Here is an 18965-nt window from a genome sequence, read left to right as displayed (position 1 = left end):
TCCGCTACATCTTTTTACGAGCGTTTGGGTGTTGTTTAGTCGTTTAGTCGTGTCCGACTCTTCGTGACCCCATGGACCAGAGAACGCCAGGCACCTCTGTCCTCCACTGCCTCCCGCAGTTTGGTCAAACTCGAGCGTTTGGGTACTATACCTGAACTGGCTCATCACCAGAGGCGGCTGCATTCGGGGCACCTGCAGAAGCTGCGGCGGCCCTAGAAGAGAGGCGGCGACTGAAGACCAAGACCCAGTTTTTTCTGTTACTTAAAGCAGTTGCAAACAAAACGGTTTCCAAGCTCATCTTTGCCATCTTGGAAGCTGGAGACATTTTGATCTATGTTTGGATTCATGAAAATGGGAGGCCGGGGGACTCCTCGGCCTTTGGTAGCGCACAGCGTCCAACACAACAGCAGCGGCTTGTCTTCCAAATCATGTAAATGGCATCAGCATTTATGGATTAGGCAGGCAGGCAGGCAGGCAGAGAGCCCGACAGCAGGTGGAGCCAGAACCAAAGGCAGGTAGAAATAGCAGTTTTGTCCCCCATCCCTCCTGCCTGCTAAGTTGAGGGTCGAATTCAAAAATTTCCACTGGAAAAACCGTTATGTCCCTGTGGAGATGGCAGTACAGTGGTACCTCGGCTTACATACGCTTCAAGTTACATACGCTTCAGGTTACAGACACCGCTAACCCAGAAATAGTACCTCTGGTTAAGAACTTTACCTCAGGATGAGAACAGAAATCGTGCTCCGGTGGCGCGGTGGCAACAGGAGGCCCCATTAACTAAAGTGGTGCTTCAGGTTAAGAACAGTTTCAGGTTAAGAACAGACCTCTGGAACGAATTAAGTACTTAACCCGAGGTACCACTGTATTGAGTCAGTGGCTCATGTGCTTCTGGCTTGCACTCTTTATAAAAAAAGGTTTGAGCAGTGAGGTTATCACCCCTCTACTATTGTCCATGTGGGTCGCTCAATCATTCCTGCAACTATCTTCTTTGTTTTAGAAGATCAAGGTGATCAGGTGACAGCCAAAACAACAAGGTTTTTAGCGGGGGCAATTAGAATAAGATCTCTTATTTGGTTATTGTTGTAAACCCCCCAAATGTATTTTCTATAGTTAAGTTTTTACCTCTTCAGCACATTTTATTTTATTGGTATGGCTAGTGGCTGATGCAAATACAGATTCTTTTGATTCTGCTAAGTTTTCCGAGGACAACACGGAGTTGAGGAGGAAGAACCTGACAGACAGGGTCTCCCCCCCACACCAACCCTGGACTGGATGTAAGGCAGGCAGGTAGAGGCAGCCTGAAGTTGGTGGGGCAGTGCCCCCACTTGCCCTAATACAGTGGTGGCCAAACTCGGCCCTCCAAATGTTTTTGGGACTACAACTCCCACCATCCCTGGCTAACAGAACCAGTGGTCAGGGATGATGGGAATTGTAGTCCCAAAACGTCTGGAGGTCTGAGTTTGGCCACCACTGCCGTAATGGATCACCCTGTACTGCCTGCATGAGGGCATTTCAATCTACTAGGCCACTCTACTCAGTATTTTTAGGTGGCGACATTCATTCATTCATTCAGTTTATATCCCAACCTTCCTCCGAAGCCCACTTTAAACTCTTATTTGTTCCTTTGAAGCTCCACCCTTACCCCACCTGAAAGCTACTGAGAGATCAAGGAAAACCAAAGGATCATCATGTTTCCCTCCCCTTATGGTTTTGATCTATGGGCTACTGTTAAAATGAGGCTGCATTTTAAATTGCATTTTAACCTGTATTTTAAATTGGTCCCCCCATTATGTTTTTACTGTAATTTTACTGGTGTTAGCCACCCTGAGCCCGGCTCTGGCCGGGGAGGGCGGGGTATAAATAAATTTTATTATTATTATTATACAGGACCAGCAAGGCTGTTTCGTTTCCAAAGCCAGGCCTGAAGCCCACTTGAAATAGATCTACAGAATGGTTTTATCCAACAGTGAGTATGCCTCACCTGATATCCCCACATCAAAAACACAACCTGGGCACAGCAAAGGCAAGCATTTATTTCGCACCAATTTGCCTTGCCACTTCAGGCATTCAGAAACCTCTAGGCTTCAATATGCTTTACAACTCTAGGGGGCAGCAAATGCTTTTGATTACAATGCAGGCCAGCATCTGCTCAGATGTCCTGCAACATATTCTAGATTTAGCATTTGGTAGCATTTGGTAGCGATTGCAACCAGGACCTATCGTAGCATGGTTCAGGCTTCCAGCTTCTCCATTCCACCCATCCTCCAGCTTTCTGCTCCCTCCTCAGTAGCCACTTAGCACTGTGGCCAGTCTTTGCTGGTCTGTTGTGGGTTGGGTCCCTGGCTCCAAATATACTACCTTTTCCTCCAAGGAGCTCAAGATGGTGTACATGGTTCTCCCCTCTCCATTTTATCCTCACAATAACCCTGTGAGGTAGGTTAGGCTGAGAGGCAGTGACTGGGAGCACCCAATGAGCTTCATGGCTGAGTGAGGATTCAAACACTGGTCTTCCAGGTTGTAGCCTTAACACTCTAACCATTGCTCCATGCTGGCACTCAGTCTGCTGACATTTCCCTCTTATGTGTGGGTGGTGCTGTTTTGGCAACATAAGCGACGACAATAAACACCTGGCATCAGAAACGGAGGGAATGCTTATCAACACTGGACAGCTCAAAAAGCAAAATCTGGAAAGTCAAAGAAGGCTGTAGTGCTGAGTCTTCAATTTTCTCCCCCCAGACTACAATTCCCATCATCCCTGACCGCTGGTCTTGCTAGCTAGGGATGATGGGATTTGTAGTCCAAAAACAGCTGGAGATCCAAGTTTGGGAAATACTGCTAGAGTAAACCAGAGGGAGTTCAACCTGTGGAAAATACTCTACAAATGACTTAGCATTTGTAGACAACAGCCAGCCCTGTGCCTCGTGGGTGTTCATGCCTCATTTAAAGCACATGACTTCACTCAAAGAAGCCTGAGAACTATTCTTTACCCCTCACAGAGCTATGATTCCCAGCAGCCTTCAGTTCCCAGGCTTCTTTGCAGGAAGCCATGTGTTTTAAATGCATGGTATGTACACAGCTAGTTCTCAAGAGGGTTTGAAAATCGAGGCTCTTGCAATGCATCGTGAACAGCAGCAGTTATGGTCTCTGAGTATTAAGCCTATGCATTCAGTTTGGTCTTTAAAGGAGACTCTTGAAGCAATACGATAGTCATCTTCAAATATGTGATGGGCTGCCTGTCGCAAAGAAGACTGGGCAAATTGGTTTTCTGTTGGTACGTTTCATTCTTAAACCCCTCTTTAGTCTGTTGTATGAGTAGAAGGGCCTTAAATGGCTTTTGAAATACAGTGGTACCTTGGTTCTCAAACTTAATCTGTTCTGGGATTCTGAAAGACTCCCGAAACCATTCGAAAACCAAGGCACGGCTTCCGATTGGCTGCAGGAGTTTCCTGTACTCAAGCGGAAGCAGCATCGGATGTTCGATTTCTGAAAAACGTTCACAATCCGGAACACTTACTTCCAGGTTTGCGGCATTTAGGAGCCAGTTTGTTTGACAACTAAGCCGTTCGGGTACCAAGGTACTACTGTAATGATTAAAAGTTATCAGCAGTTATAGGTGTACCTCTGACTATCTGGAGACAGACTGCAAAAGCACACCATAATCTCTATGCCCAGCTTCCAGAGCCCCCTGGCTGGCGACTGTTGGAAACAGAGGGCTAGATTAGATGGGCCTTGATATCACTCCCTCTAATACCAGACTCAGATGATGAGTGCCAATAGCACAAGTACCAAATGGAATGAATGGGAAATTAGAGGGAGATATAAGCAAGCCACAAAATGTTGAGTGTCCGTTGAAAAATAATGGATTTGGGTTTTTTTTGGGGGGGGGGTGAGTCCAGAATCTAGACATGTGTGGCAGGTGAGGTGAGGATTCACTGCAGCATTTTGTTGCAGGTCACAGTTGTGATTCAGAAAAGCAATTGTGCGTTCTCACACAGGTAGATTATACATTTGAAGGGAGACTGTAAATTCATTTGAACATCAAAACCCAAATGTAATCTTTGAACCATTGGGATTTTGAGAGTCTATGTGCAAATATTGGTGAGAATTTTCCTCCTCTCGTTTGCTTCCCCTTTACATTAGGGGTGTGTATGTAAAACCAGGGCATCATCAAACCCGGAAAGGGCACTGACAAGCGTGGCTTCACTGAGAATCTTTGTCCCTTTTATAGTCTCTGAGATGCTTCAGTTGCTCTTTCATGTAGACCACAGAGCGTTGCTGAGAGTTTACTAAGAATCTTTGATCTGCCTTTAAACAAAAAGAGGAGTCTATGGTTGGGTGCCTTTTCTTTTTTTACAGACCTACCGCTCTCCCTCTCCTCCCCGCTTCACAATCTGTATTAGAGAACACTAAGCGAGTTCTGGCTTGCTCTGAAGCTATGAGGTTGAGAGATAGGTTGCATTGCGGAGATGACAAAGACCCTGTTGTGGGGCCAGCCAGGTACAAGGGTTTAAAGTACAGGTGGAAAGGTTTGTCAGTTTCCATTTCCCTCAGTCCCTCATTTCTCCAATCTTAAATTCAGTTCACCACATTTATTTACATGTTGCCTTTATATATACCATCATTTCATGGTGGCTTAAATTTTTAAAATTTTTTTAAAAGTCATCATTAAAATCCATCCTAATATTTCTCCTTATATGCAGTTTTGCAGCCTAATGAACACATTTCTGCAAGCAATTTCCTTTAATTAATGCACTTCTGTACCCTTTTTTAAAACCTGCATTGCATGCAAAATTCTAAGTGTGCATTTCAAAGGATACCTAGATTTCAGTTCATATCTTGTTGCGTGCTGTGCAATTTAGGACTGAATTTCTTCCCATCCCTGAAGTTGTTTACATATTTTGTGTCAGGGTAGACACGTATTCTTTGGAAAGCTCAAGAGTTTTCAAAAGAATACTCTCCATGCACTTACCTGAAATCGCTAGATTTGGAAAATATACTAATAAGGCTGCATGTACATTTCACCTTTAAAGCATATTCAAAGCACATTCTTTCCCTCAAAGTATTCTGAGCACTGTCATTTACACTTCACGGAGTTACAGTTTCCAGCAACGCTTGACAAACCACAGTGCCCAGAATTTGCTGGTGGGGAGTGTATGTATGTATGATTCGAATGTACTTTTCAGGTACTCAGCCTACTGCAAAGAGACAAGGCAAAATAAAGCGGAGGCTTCAGGTATGGGGTATGGGTTGGCAGAATGCATTGACTCCCGCATTTCTCTCCCTGGAAATATTTGGCGAAAGAAAGAGGAGATGTGGTAGCATCATCGCCTCCCCTGTTTCACCAGCCCAGCTTCCCTTTATTAGCTACAGTTTGCAGGAGGTGGGGGAATGACGATGTCCTGTTGCCACATGTTCCTTCTACCCAAACATTTTCAGACAGGCGTCTTTACCTTTTGTGTGCAAACCATGTGACCTGCCACTGAATTTCAGCTCTTCCATGAGGGTCTATGGCAATTTACACCCTTGCAATAGATAATGGGAGCTGAGGTTGAGTGCCCTCCCAGTTTCTGTATCTGTCCCTTGCAGTGTTGTTTTTTTCAGCTGGAGCTCAGTTCCGGCACCTCTCACATGGGCCGGCTGACACTCCTCATACCCGTTTCTTGCCTTTGCGTACTTCTGAGTAGCCTAAAACGAACATTTCAAGTCAAAATGGAAGCTGGCCAGCGTTTGTGTGTCTACACTTTTTTAAGATCTATGACTGAAATATACTCTGAGTCGAGAGTGGATTTCATGCTCTTTATTCAGCTCATAGTGGTGAGGAGGAATGGAAGTTCCCCCACAATATCTGCTTTATATACATTATTTACACAATGGGCTGCATGTGATTGGCTAATTTCGGGATTCTCCTGTAGGCCAATCAGGTTGTGGATTCACTTCCACCTGGAGCTGGATTGGGTGGCTCCTGCAGAGCAATCATACTGCTGTATTGTTCTAGGACCAATCAGACTGCTGCATTTTGGATCCTATTCAACTCAGTACATAACAATGAATCTACTTTGCTCCTAGCCACGATTGGTTAAGCTAAGCTAAGCTAATTCATATTTCCTTTTCTTCCATCCATCTCCCGTGTAGTGGTGGCAGGATTTAAGCTTTCCTACCAGGCCTCTACCGTTGCACACATGCACATTCGCACAAGGGCCCTTCCAGGCTGCCCATGCCATCTGCCTGAATGTCAGAGAACAAGGGAGGAGGGAACATTGATTTGACCTGCACCAGAACCAGAGGTGACCCACAAACCAGCTAGGCAGACAGCTTGCCATAGTGTTTAGTACCTCCGCAGGCAGTGAACATGGCTGCTATCAAACCGGCATCTGTTCAGGGTTGCCCCGAGTCATAGAATCATAGAATTGTCGAGTTGGAAGGGACCCCAAGGGCAATCTAGTCTAACCCCCCTGCAATGCAGGAATCTCAGCTAAAGCATCCATGACAGATGGCCATCCAACCTCTGCTTAATAACCTCCAAGGAGGGAGAGCCCACAAACTCCCTGAGGGAGTCCATTCCACTGTTAAACAGCGATTACTTTCAGAAAGTTTTTCCTGGTGTTTAGTCGGAATTTCCTTTCTTGTCACTTGAAGCCATTAATTCGAGTCCTACCCTCCAGAGCAGGAGAAAACAAGCTTGTTCCCTCTTCCATGTGACAGCCCTTGAGATATTTGAAGAGGGTGGCTTACTCTAACAACGTCATGGTGAGTTCCAGCACCTATTTTTCCTGGAGGAAAAAGCACAGCTGGAATGTATTCTTGAACTCTGACAATGGCTCTAGCTTGCTTGGGTAGAAGAGGGGTGTGTGAGTACGTGTAGAAACTAGCCTACTGTACAAAGGCAAAATTTACACTCATTGCTGCCCCGGCCCCACCCACCACTGGCATAAGGGAATGTGGCCCTTGCATTGACAAAAATTCCCCCCTCTGCTCAGCAGAGTTCTGCAAAGTCCCCGTGAAATTACTGGGTGCAAGAGCATCAAGACCACTTCACACTACATGGGGATGTTCTTCATAGAAATAAGGTTGCATCCATCCTATACCTTTAATCACTCTTCTCCCACTTTCATTATCATGGCTCCCCCCACAAAATCCTGGGAGCCAGGGCCGGACCAAGACATTTTGGTGCCTGAGGTAAATCACAAAATTCCACCCCCTGCCAGGGAAGAAGGGGTGAGTGAGGTTCTGCATCAGGAACAAGGGGGTAATAAAAATTAACATCTGGAGGGGGGAGGGTAGGAGGAAACCAGAGGCGGCCACCTTGCCTCATGGAGCTGTAGTTTGTTAAGGGCGCTGGGCCTTGTAGCTCAGTGAGGTGTCTCCCCTCACAACTCTCAGAGCCCTTCACAAACCACATTGGCCCCCAGAGTTCCTTGGGAGCAGCAATGACTGCTAAAGAGATGTAAAAGTGCTTTAAATTGTATACTGTGGATGCCACCTGAGTAAAGGAACATCACTTGAGAAGAGCGTTGTCTGTTTTGCAAGGTGTACAGGAGTCAGGAAAACGTGTCACAGTGGAAATACTAACATTCATGCCACACTGGTGAACTTGCGCTTTTTTAAAAAAACACCACAGGTGCTTGAATAGGAAAACAGTTCAAATGTGGCACCGTATTGTGGGCGGAACAGGGGCAGATTAAGGTTTCTCCCCCTCTCCAAGCTGGGAAAATACCTGGATTCAAAGGCTCCTGAGCCACAGCACCTGGAGGAGGGTTAAGCAAAAGGGGCCTTTGAAATAGTTACATCTCCCACCACCACCTGCCCACATCCTTCCTCTTCTGCATTTAAGAACGACATGGGAGGGCTATTATATATGGGCCTAGAAAACAGAGGGGAGTTCCACTGCTGATGGTTTGTTGTAGGGTGGGATTGGACATGCGCCAAAAGTGAAATATCTCCTAAAGACCCTTTTGGCCCCCGAATACTTTCGGAGAAGTCCAGGAGGGATACATTCCTCATCCTCTGCTTGTTGCACAAGGGGCTATAAATTTGACCCCACCCACAGAGCTGCCAACCCTTTGCCTCTCCCTTTCTCCTTCCCGAGGGGGAGGAAGTTGCATGGGCAATAAATCTTCTCCAATGCCCTGAAGCTCTTCTGGAAGGCAAAGCAGAGGTTCGTTGGAATCGCAGAGCAGAGAATATGCTACAGGCTGAAGCCAGTTTAACTGTCTCCCCTTCTTTCTGGGGAATTCAGGGGCTGTATATCCTTCAAGGGGGGGCCCAACAGATATCCGAAACGAGGTTCAGAACTTTCACAATATACAATTCCCAATAAGTTTGTGGTGTATATATTATATGCCTTGAGATGAGCAGCATAGAAAGTGTGTAGACCTAAATTCAGGTATTGCACCTTAAATTTATTGTTTATTAAAATTTATATACCATCCTTCATCACGAGATTAAAAACACAATATAAAAAAGCACAAATAAATACTTAAAACAGAAACAACAAAACACATTAAAACAAGGCTTCCACCTAAAGAATCGTGGGAACTGTAGTTTGCTGGAAATGGTAACTGTGATGGATAAACTAGAGTTCCCAGGGTTCTTTTGGGGTGGGGGGAGAAGCCATGCACTTTAAATGTACTCTAAATATATGATGCGCACATTGCCTTGATCTGAGCCAGGAGGCTCACCAGAGCTTAGCTCCAGAACTTGTTTTATATACAGTGCTGTACATGTTTTATATACATGTGAAACTGTCTTATATCTGTGGGCATTATTAAAGGCTTGCCCAGGGGACCCAAGCCTCAGATCTTTGGGAACGGGCCCTGGCTCTCCTGCCCCTTTCCCTCTCCTAAAAAATAATAATTAATTTTTTAATTAGTTCGCTTACAGGACAGATGGGTGAACTGCAAAACGCAGTGCTGGCGAAACCCCAGCTACCCATCATTTAATTAGCCAAGAGGCTAATACATATGAAAAAGCATTTGCAAATTGTGTGCAAATTTGTCTCAAGACCTTAAGTAATTAGCAAAGCCTGCTTATACCATCAGCTCATTTGGTCAATCTACATTTAAAGCATATTTCCCATCCCCACACAAGAACCCTGGGAACTGTAGTTTGGTTTGGGTGAATGGAATTTTAGCTCTGTGAGGAGCAAACTACAGTTCCCGACATACAGATATTAGCTCAGTATTGTATCCAGGATTTCAGACTGGAGTGTTGATGGTCATTTTCTAAACATAAAGAGTTATGCAAGTTTAATTTGTCCTGGATTGCTGAACAGGGATTCATATTAAATATTGAATCTGGCCTTCCCAGCATCCAGTGCTTTTCTGGCAGAAGGGCTGCAGTCCTAATCCCATATACCTTGGAGTGAACCTCATTGAATTCAATGGGACTTACTTCTTAGTAAACATGGTTAGGATTATGCTGTTTTAAGTAGATATATGATTATATTGTTAATTCCCTCTCCCTCTCTCCCCCCAATCCTGATTTTAAAAACAATTAGGTAGGGCTTACTTAGATGTTACTGCTGTTATTTGGAAGGAAACTAATATTTATTTTTTTAAAAATAGTTCTGCACTAACCAACTGGTTTTGATAATGAATTACTATACAGAGTGTTAGATAGCTTTTCGTTTTCTTTTGCTATTTTGCTGTAAATTATCAGAATAGAGGGAGCTACATTTCTAGCTTGTGCACTTTTACTTTTCTTTACATGAGTGGCACTGCAGTATATATTTGTATCTTGCCTCTCCCACCAGGACCTGAAGGCTGTGCAAATGGGTTTCCCTTCTCCCAACGACAGCCCAGTGAAGTGTGCTCGGCTGAGAGATGATAGAGCAAATACTGTAAAACTGCACATATTTTGTTGTTGTTTGTTTTCATTTATCAGGGTTGTCAAACCCTTTTTTTTGGGGGGGGGTATTTTGCTGTAAGAATCGGGGCTAAAAAATGTTGCAGTTAAACCAAGAGGAGCTGATTATCTGGCATTCTTTAGATGGGTGGCATTATAGATTTGCATTCTGTTTTTCCTCCAGAGAGATCAAGGCTGTGTATGTTACCCTCCCCCTTTTTATATTTGCAACAGCCCTGTAAGGTAGGCTCGGCTAAATTAATATATGCAGAAGTTCTTGCCAATAGATTGCAGGGCAGCGGGTGTCAATCCTCACACATTGTACATAGCCCAGGAAATCCTGTCACCATCCCTGCACAGACTGCATTTCTTTTACCATTGAGTAACTGGCCACAGCATCTAGGGTTAAAGGTGTCCCTCTCCTCTCAAAGGCGCAAGTTGCCCAAGCAAATAGCCAGAGATAGCCATCATTTCGGATACAGTACATGTAATTCTGAAGGGGGCAGGGGGAGGGAAATCAACACACAAAATACACCGTTCAGTACAGTGCTGTTGTTAAAAGCTGGGTATTCCTTCAAACAACAGAACGAGAAAATTTGAAGAAGAACTAGGATTGCGTACAAAGTCTTGGAGAGAACAGATCCCTGGCCATTTGGGGGCTCTTAATTTTGCCTGCAAGCTGGATTTAGAAGAGGCAGAGGAACCAGAGACCAACTTGCAAACATGCGCTGGATTATGGAGAAAGCTAGAGAGTTCCAGAAAGACATCTACTTCTGCTTCATTGACTATGCAAAAGCCTTTGACTGTGTCGACCACGGCAAACTATGGCAAGTTCTTAAAGAAATGGGAGTGCCAGATCACCTCATCTGTCTCCTGAGAAATCTCTATGTGGGACAAGAAGCTACAGTTAGAACTGGATATGGAACAACTGATTGGTTCAAAATTGGGAAAGGAGTACGACAAGGCTGTATTTTGTCTCCCTGCTTATTTAACTTATATGCAGAAGAAGAAGAAGAAGACTTTGGATTTGATATCCCGCCTTTCACTCCCTTTAAGGAGTCTCAAAGCGGCTAACATTCTCCTTTCCCTTCCTCCCCCACAACAAACACTCTGTGAGGTGAGTGGGGCTGAGAGACTTCAAGGAAGTGTGACTGGCCCAAGGTCACCCAGCAGCTGCATGTGGAGGAGCGGAGACGCGAACCCGGTTACCCAGGATTACGAGACTACCGCTCTTAACCACTACACCACACTGGCTCTCAGAATTCATGCGAAAGGCTGGGCTGGATGAATCCCTAGCCGGAATTAAGATTGCCAGAAGAAATATCAACAACCTCAGATATGCAGATGACACAACCTTGATGGCAGAAAGTGAGGAGGAATTAAAGAACCTTTTAATGAGGGTGAAAGAGGAGAGCGCAAAATATGGTCTGAAGCTCAACATCAAAAAAACGAAGATCATGGCCACCGGTCCCATCACCTCCTGGCAAATAGAAGGGGAAGAAATGGAGGTAGAGAGAGATTTTACTTTCTTGGGCTCAATGATCACTGCTGATGGTGACAGCAGCCACGAAATTAAAAGACGCCTGCTTCTTGGGAGAAGGGCAATGACAGGCCTAGACAGCATCTTGAGACATCACCTTGCCAACAAAGGTTCGTATAGTTAAAGCTATGGTTTTCCCAGTAGTGATGTATGGAAGTGAGAGCTGGACCATAAAGAAGGCTGATCGCCGAAGAATTGATGCTTTTGAATTATGGTGCTGGAGGAGACTCTTGAGAGTCCCATGGACTGCAAGAAGATCAAACCTCTCCATACTGAAGGAAATCAACCCTGAGTGCTCACTGGAAGGACAGATTGTGAAGCTGAGGCTCCAGTACTTTGGCCACCTCATGAGAAGAGAAGACTCCCTGGAGAAGACCCTGATGTTGGGAAAGATGGAGGGCACAAGGAGAAGGGGGCGACAGAGGACGAGATGGTTGGATAGTGTTTTCGAGGTTACCAGCATGAGTTTGACCAAACTGCGGGAGGCAGTGGAGGACAGAGGTGCCTGGCGTTCTCTGGTCCATGGGGTCACGAAGAGTCGGACACGACTAAACGACTAAACAACAACAACAAATTTTGCCTGCAAAAGAGAACAAAGAACAGCCAGCAGAGGCCGCTGTTAGCCCTTCTGGGTACTGGTGGTCTCTTAGATGGTCACCAGTTGTACATATGGTTTAAGAGGAATTTCAGTGTGGCATGATCAAACCCTCTTGCCAGCTCATTCTTCCCATGATTAAGCACAGATTAGCCACTGAGCCGTCACAGGAAATTGAAATCTCACCCCTTTAGAGCCAATAGGGCCAGCCTGGGATTCCCACCCCCACTTTTCTTTGCACTGAAAACTATTGAGAGATTAGTTTTCCCGCCTCAATGAGAACAATTTTAAAGCCTTACTTTGCTTCATTGAAACTAAGGCTTTTCACACACTCATTTAAAGCACGTTCCCCACCCCCAAATAATTTATTAAGGGTGCTGAGAATTGTAGTTCAGTGAGGTGCAAACTGCAGTTCCCAGGATTTGGGTGGGTGTGCTTTGAACGTACGATGTGCATGCAGGCCTACTTTGCGTTATTGAAACTAAGCTTGAGAGATTCACTATACTCAAGCTGTCCCATTGAGTCCATAATGAACACAGTCCCATACCATCAGATGAGTATCTTTGGAACCAAACTGCTGCTGTTCTGTCATCTCTCCCCACCCTGCTTTCCATGGGCTCACCCATAAAAAGCCAGGCAACCTCATGCACCCTGCCCATTTGCATTTTGTACATGGCGTCTCTTATTATTAAGCTCTCTCCTTACCGGGCAGTGCGGTGTGTGCTTGGCTGAACAGGGCTGGCCCTGCAAATCTCGGGCTGGCTATAAATATTTAATTGCAGTAAATTATCAAATTACATGGGAGACTCAGCTGGCTCTCAGGCCAGACGAGAGTCATTGCATCTCTGAAATAATTGTCGGGGAGTGGGACACGCAGCCTACTGTGTGGCTGCGTACACACCTGAAATGGTGATCTTTTTGCTCTATCCAAGGTGTACCCCAGGCAGAAATGTTGCGAGGGAGAAGCCCAGTGTTCACTGCAGGGAGAGAATTGTATCGCCAGTGCAAAATGTGAAAATTGTAAGTGCTGCTAACTAGCGGAAGCTGGTCTATTAGAGCAAATGGAACACTGCTCCATCAACCTCAGTCTGCCCTCAGCCAGACCCCACCTGCCTTCCTACAGTATGGTTGCCAGATGTCCCCATTTCCCGGGGACAGTCCCTGGATTTACAAATCTGTCCCCAGACAAAATCCGTCCCCGGAATGTCCCCGGATTTCATTTAATGTCCCCAGATTTATATTTTAAGTGTTGTAGATTTATTAGTAGGGAATGAATGTTGTGTGATTGGTTTAACAGCACAAGACACATCATATGGGGACTTTCGGCATGGCAAAATGGCACCAAGGCAGTGAGCAGCTCCTGAAGCCAGCCAGGATCAACTGCGATACCAGGCTGGCCTTGGGGTGCTGAGACTGCCGCTGCTGCAGCCACTGCCAAGGGGGAACCGCCAAGGGGGAACCAGGGACGCCTGGCGCATCAACTGGGGGAACCGCTGACCCCCCCAACCCAAATCGAGCTGGGAGCAAGAATGCCTGGCCAACTGCCCAGCAGTGCTCTGGGGCCAGGAAAACCCCAGAGCTGACGCAGAGAGAAGGAGGAGAGGAGAAGGAAGGGAAAGAAAGAGGAAGGAGAAAAAAGAGGGGGGCTCTGATCTTGCTGCACTGCTGCCGCTGCCGCCACTGAGGAAGAGAAGTAGAAGAGCACCGGGAGGGCAAGGACACATAGCCGAGCCCAGGCCCAACCCGAGCCTACTCCACAGCAGCTAGTGCTCCAAGAGGAAGGCCATGTGGCAGAGGAAACCACAGAAGAGAATATATTACTTCTTTTTTAAAAAAACACACACACCCAACTTTTTAAAATAACTTTTTTTTCCTCTGTCCTCGGATTCTTTGAAAAAAAGTCTGGTAACCTTATCCTACAGGTCGTTCTGGCTGTCAGGTCCTTCTGGCTCCTTCTGGCTTCTTAGCCTCAGTTTTGCCTTTAGAGAACTCACCAGACAGGAGGATGGGACGAAAATAGAAATTAGCTCCAACTGTCTTTGGTTTTGGCTGTAGCTACTCCAGGATTCCAGTCTCTCTCTCTCTCTCTTTTTTTTTTTTAAGTTTTCAACATAACACAAATTAAGAGCTAATTAGTTATTTATCCCTTCTGGACTCTCCCCACCCCTGGATTCCAATTTCTCTCCTTTGTTTCCTTACACATCTTAACTTTTCCATTCAAATTCAAATTCATTTATAACCTTCATTCACATTACTTCATAAATGTTATATCAATCCTGCTAATGTTTTTAAATATTTACAGTGAACCTTAAGGTACTCTATAAATTTTGTCCAGTCTTGTATAAACTTTTTTTCATCTTGATCCTGGATCTTCCTGGTCATCTTTGCCATTTCGGCATAGTTTATCGTCTTAGTTATCCATTCCTCCTTCGTTGGAACTTTTTCTTCTTTTCATTTCTGGGCAAGTAGCATCCTTGCTGCTGTACAGTAGTTGCATGCATAAATAGTCTTCACCTGTTACTCCTAATAAAAAGGCCTCCGGTTTTTATAACATTTTAAAACATTTTCTTCAATTCATTCTAAATCATTTCCCAGAAGCCGATAGTATTTATCTCTAGTAAAGCTAGCAAAAATGTGTAAGAATTTATCTAATGTGTGCTGGAAGCGTAAAGATAAAATGGGTACATTTTATCATATGTGGTGGTCATGCAAAATGGTAGTAGGCTTCCAGAATTCCAGTCTCAATTGGCATCACCTATTATAGCCTAAGATTCCCATCCTGTTACATGAGAGAAGGCTTCAGATAACACAAGGGCACTTACTTCCAGGTGGCTATGTATAGGGCCGGGTTGTTAACTTATCCCAAGTTATTTTAATGAATGAAAATGTACTTGTCTTTCTTTCCCAAGTGCTTGTCAGTTATTGCAGTGCCTTCACACTCATCCATCATAGCATAGGAAGGTGGCAGCTGTTTAATTTGAATAAATGGATGTAATTAAGGTGGTCAGATGCAAGAGAGGGTGGGGCTCCTGAACCTTTTATTGTTGTGTAGAAAAGAGAATTTCAGCAGGTGTAGCTTGCTGAACCAACTGGAATTCTGGGCACCTTCAGACTGGCATTGTACTGTTGTGTGTATTCCGTAACATCTTCTTGACACGATAACAGTGCATTAGTGGCAGACTTGTTCTGCTTTAGTTTGCTCTGTGGTACTCCCCCAATGCTACCTCATTCTTGCTGTCCAGAGGAGCTGTGGCACAACAAATCGCAGAACAAAAACAAACCAGAAGACAGAATCATAGAATTGGAAGGGATCACGAGGGTCATCGAGTTGAAGCCACTGCAATGCAGGAATCTCAACTAAAACATCTGTGGCAGATGGCCATCCAACCTCTGCTTAAAAACCTTCAAAGAAGGAGAGTCCACAACCTACCAAGAGAGTCCGTTCCACTGTCGAACAGCTCTTACTGTCAGAAAGTTATTCCCAATGTTTAGTCGGAATCTCATTTCTTGTGACTTGAAGCCACTGGCTTGAGTCCTACCCTCCAGAGCAAGAGGAAACAAGCTTGCTCCAATCTCCACGGGACAGCCCTTGAGATATTTGAAGATGGTATTGTATCTCCTCTCAGTCTCCTCATTTCCTGGCTAAATGTACCCAGCTCCTTCAACTGTTCCTCATAAGTCTTTGTTTCCAGACCCTTGATCATCTTGGTTGGCCTCCTCTGCACATTTGTGGTGTAAAAAGTTACAGGATTTCAACAAGAGTCTACAAGGTATGCACTGGTTAGAAATTAAGCAGTGCAACCACCTCGAAAACTTTGCAGGCACAAACCATGTGGCCATCCTGATACTTTGATAAGCACAACACATCATGAATGCACAATAAAAAGGACAACTGGAAGGATCCTTCGTCTTCTTCTCACATGTTAAAAGATGCAGTAGCTCTGTCCTTTCTTGCATCTGGCCATCCTAGGAAAAATACTGCATGCAGGACTCGGTTGTTTAACAATAGCACCAACAAAAGAAAGCTAGAAGGAAAATCAGGAGTGTATTCTTGGCTGATGGGACTGTGAACTCAGGTCTGGCACTAACAAAAAATTCCTAGGCTGCTATATTCTCAGAAGTGCCCTGCTCCTTCAATATCTGCCCTTCAAAGCAACAATTTCGCATTGGCTCCAGCTAGTTGGAATTGGAGTTCTAGGGAGTGGGGGAATTATTTCTTGCAAGTATGAAGTCTTCCCACCCCTAGCTTAAATCCCACTCCACCCTCATGCAGCAGATCCCGGTTGCTATTTTCATATTCAAGAGATGGCATCTGTTGCGTTTAACCCTTGAAACTAGGGTGGTGGTTGTTCTGGGGGAAAACAACTAAAGACAGCGCATACACAGCTGCATTTGGAAATGGGAGGCAGAATGTGGAACTTCACCGGGATCTTCCAAGGCCTAGAGCTAGCTCCCTTGCTAACCACTAAAATAAAAGGATTGGGTAAGGAGCAATCTTGGAATAATTCACTTAATATTCCAGGGAAATGATGATTTGGCAGTGGATTAAACCTTCCAGACCAAGCAACTGCCGGCAGGGGACGCTTGTGGTTTCTCGGCTTTCTGTTCAAATTGCTCACATGGTTTTGGGGTTTCCTCTCCCACCCTAAGGGCTAGAAACTTGTTCAGGAAAAGAGAGGATCAGAGAATGAAAAGCAGGAAGGAATTCTCAGACTTCTCCTGACTAGGTTCCATGGAGATCGGAGCCTTAGTTCTTAGCAGCTGTGTTTATCTTACAGAGCAAGTAAGATTATACTTTTATTAAAGCAACTAATCATATGCATAAGCAACAAGTGTTGTCTCTCGGTGTTTATTGAAACAGTAAATCATACGCATAAGCAGTAAGCGTTGTCTATTGGTGTTTGTCTAAATTTTAAGACACCCCGAGTTCCCTTTAGTATTCCGCTGCCTTGTCTCCACTTCCCTTTGTCATGTAAAACAAAACGATTGAGTCATCTCTTCTTGCATAGGCACTCTGTCATGCTCGAGCCCAGTAACCATTGGAAAGAGACAAAGCAAGCAGAGGCCAGAAGACACGGAGGAGATTGGACAAAGCCAAGGTGGTTGCAGGACTGGCATTTTCAAAGCATTTCACACCAGTTATCTCAGTGAACCTTACAACAGTCCTGTTAGGTTGATCTATAATATTATAACCTACCTGTGGATGGGGCCCTGGAGTGCTAAGGCTGATCAAATAGAGACATACCTTTAAACCACATTCAAAACACATTGTTTCCCTCAAAGAATTCTGGGCACTGTAGTTTCTTAAGGGTTGTTGGGAATAGTAACTCTGTGAGGGATAAACTACAGAGCCCAGAATTCTTTGAGGGAAAGAATGTGCTTTGAATGCCCTTTGAAGGTATAGTGTGTACACAGCCCTGGCTTCTAGGATTCAGTGATGTAGGCCAGGTTTTGCCACGAATGGCTCCACCACAGCTGCAACCATTTCTAGAACACATAGAATCCATAGACCAGTGGAGCCAGGTGATAACAGAATTTATTCTGTTTTATGCTTCAGGCAATAAATTCTAAATCGGACACCCTTTCTCTGCCCCTCTTTCCTGTATATGTGTGCCAAACCCCACACACCTTCTGGTTTTTGTTTTTGTTTTAATTGATTTGGGAATCTTGTATCCTACTTTTTAACCACATGGTGTTCAAGGCAGATGACAACAATAATACAAATCAATTTAATTAAATGCTATAAAGCAATAAAATAAAACAAACAAAAATCAACACAGATAAAACAATAAAAGTAGCTAGCTAAAACCAATTCTCACCTGTAGGGTGTTGTAGGACATGAGCAGCACTTTGAACTGTGAAAACATAACCAGCCTGGAAATAGACTGGTAGCTAGTGAAGCAGTTGGCTAACCCCTGAGAGTGAGTCCCACTGAATTCAGTTGGGCTTTTGTCTGAGTATGCATGGTTAGAATTGCACTGGTTTTTTTTTGGGGGGGGGGGTTCCTCACATTCTCCCTGTACCCAGCACTAGTCATTACTTTGGTTGCAGCACTCTAAACTAGCATTTCATGCAGTTTTTAAAGATGCAGAGGCCCTGTCAGAAGAAAAGTAGCAACTACCCCCTAATTCTGACCTTGCATGTTGGGGAGTTGACCCATAAGATCAAGCTAGGCGTGAGTCCTTTCAAAGGATATTGCTGTGTCTTCCTCCAGGCATGCCTTAAGTCTGGCTTGGTTTTGCAAAGGACTAGAGTAGCCCCATAATGCCCCATAATGAAAAGCCAGTGGCAAATTTATAATTAAGAATCTGTACCTCCTGTTTACCTTGATTAGAAAAAGTAACTCAAGGTTGAAAATTACCAGCAGGGGGCAATGGTTGGTCCTCTGACAGTAGATCATGGATGGGTAGGGGAAGAGGTTGCACACGTAGCTCCTGTGACTTCTTCCATGGCCAACACACTTTTATTTCTCAAACTGGGAACGATTTAAGCATGCCTAAAAGTCTTCTAACCAAGTATTTGAGCTCAGCTTCACTGCAAGAGCTCAGCCTCAGAACCTGCAAGTAACCAGCCAGGCACATGCGAGTGACTTTGTGCAGATGCCAAGTATTAAGCCTTATTACGTACTAACTGTCATAAGCTCCGTTATGCACCCACATTTGAGTTTTAGGCAGGATTGGCCCAAGACATTTGGTGCCTGAAGCAAACCACATAACAGCCCACGTTTCTGCCATAGAAGAAGGGGTGGGTGAAGATCTATCTCAGGAATAAAGCGGGGAATAAAGTGCTCAATTGGAAACAAGGTAGGGCCTCCTATTTGCCAAAAGGCCACTGTAGAGACAGAATGGGGGGGGGGGCTGCTGAAGGCAACAGTTCTTCAGTGTGTAATGCAGAAAGGATGCTGCTCCTTCATGCTGATGGGAAGGCTACCTGAGCTTCACCTTTCCCCCTCAGGTACAACCTGTTCTATACCTTCATGAGTTGCTT

At 44.8% G+C, this 18965-nt stretch overlaps 1 protein-coding gene and 1 long non-coding RNA gene across 3 annotated transcripts in view; one reads left to right on the top strand and one right to left on the bottom strand.

Annotated features, from left to right (window-relative positions):
- Positions 1-18965, bottom strand: part of LOC310829872 — a 102229-nt gene that overhangs the window by 59076 nt on the left and 24188 nt on the right. The window lies entirely within an intron of this gene.
- Positions 170-18965, top strand: part of SP6 (Sp6 transcription factor) — a 99164-nt gene continuing 80368 nt past the window's right edge. Inside the window, exons 1-2 of one of the 2 annotated variants that reach the window (XM_083708856.1) lie at positions 170-511; positions 1888-1966. The gene's annotated coding sequence lies outside the window, so the exon portion shown is untranslated. Of the gene's footprint in view, positions 516-1887; positions 1967-18965 lie in introns of both variants that reach the window. The other variant, XM_083708857.1, reaches the window with a different exon arrangement.

The sequence above is a fragment of the Podarcis gaigeae genome (assembly GCF_964106915.1).
Source record: "Podarcis gaigeae genome assembly, chromosome: 13".
Taxonomy (NCBI): domain Eukaryota; kingdom Metazoa; phylum Chordata; class Lepidosauria; order Squamata; family Lacertidae; genus Podarcis; species Podarcis gaigeae.
This window is presented reverse-complemented; position numbering and strand designations above follow the sequence as displayed.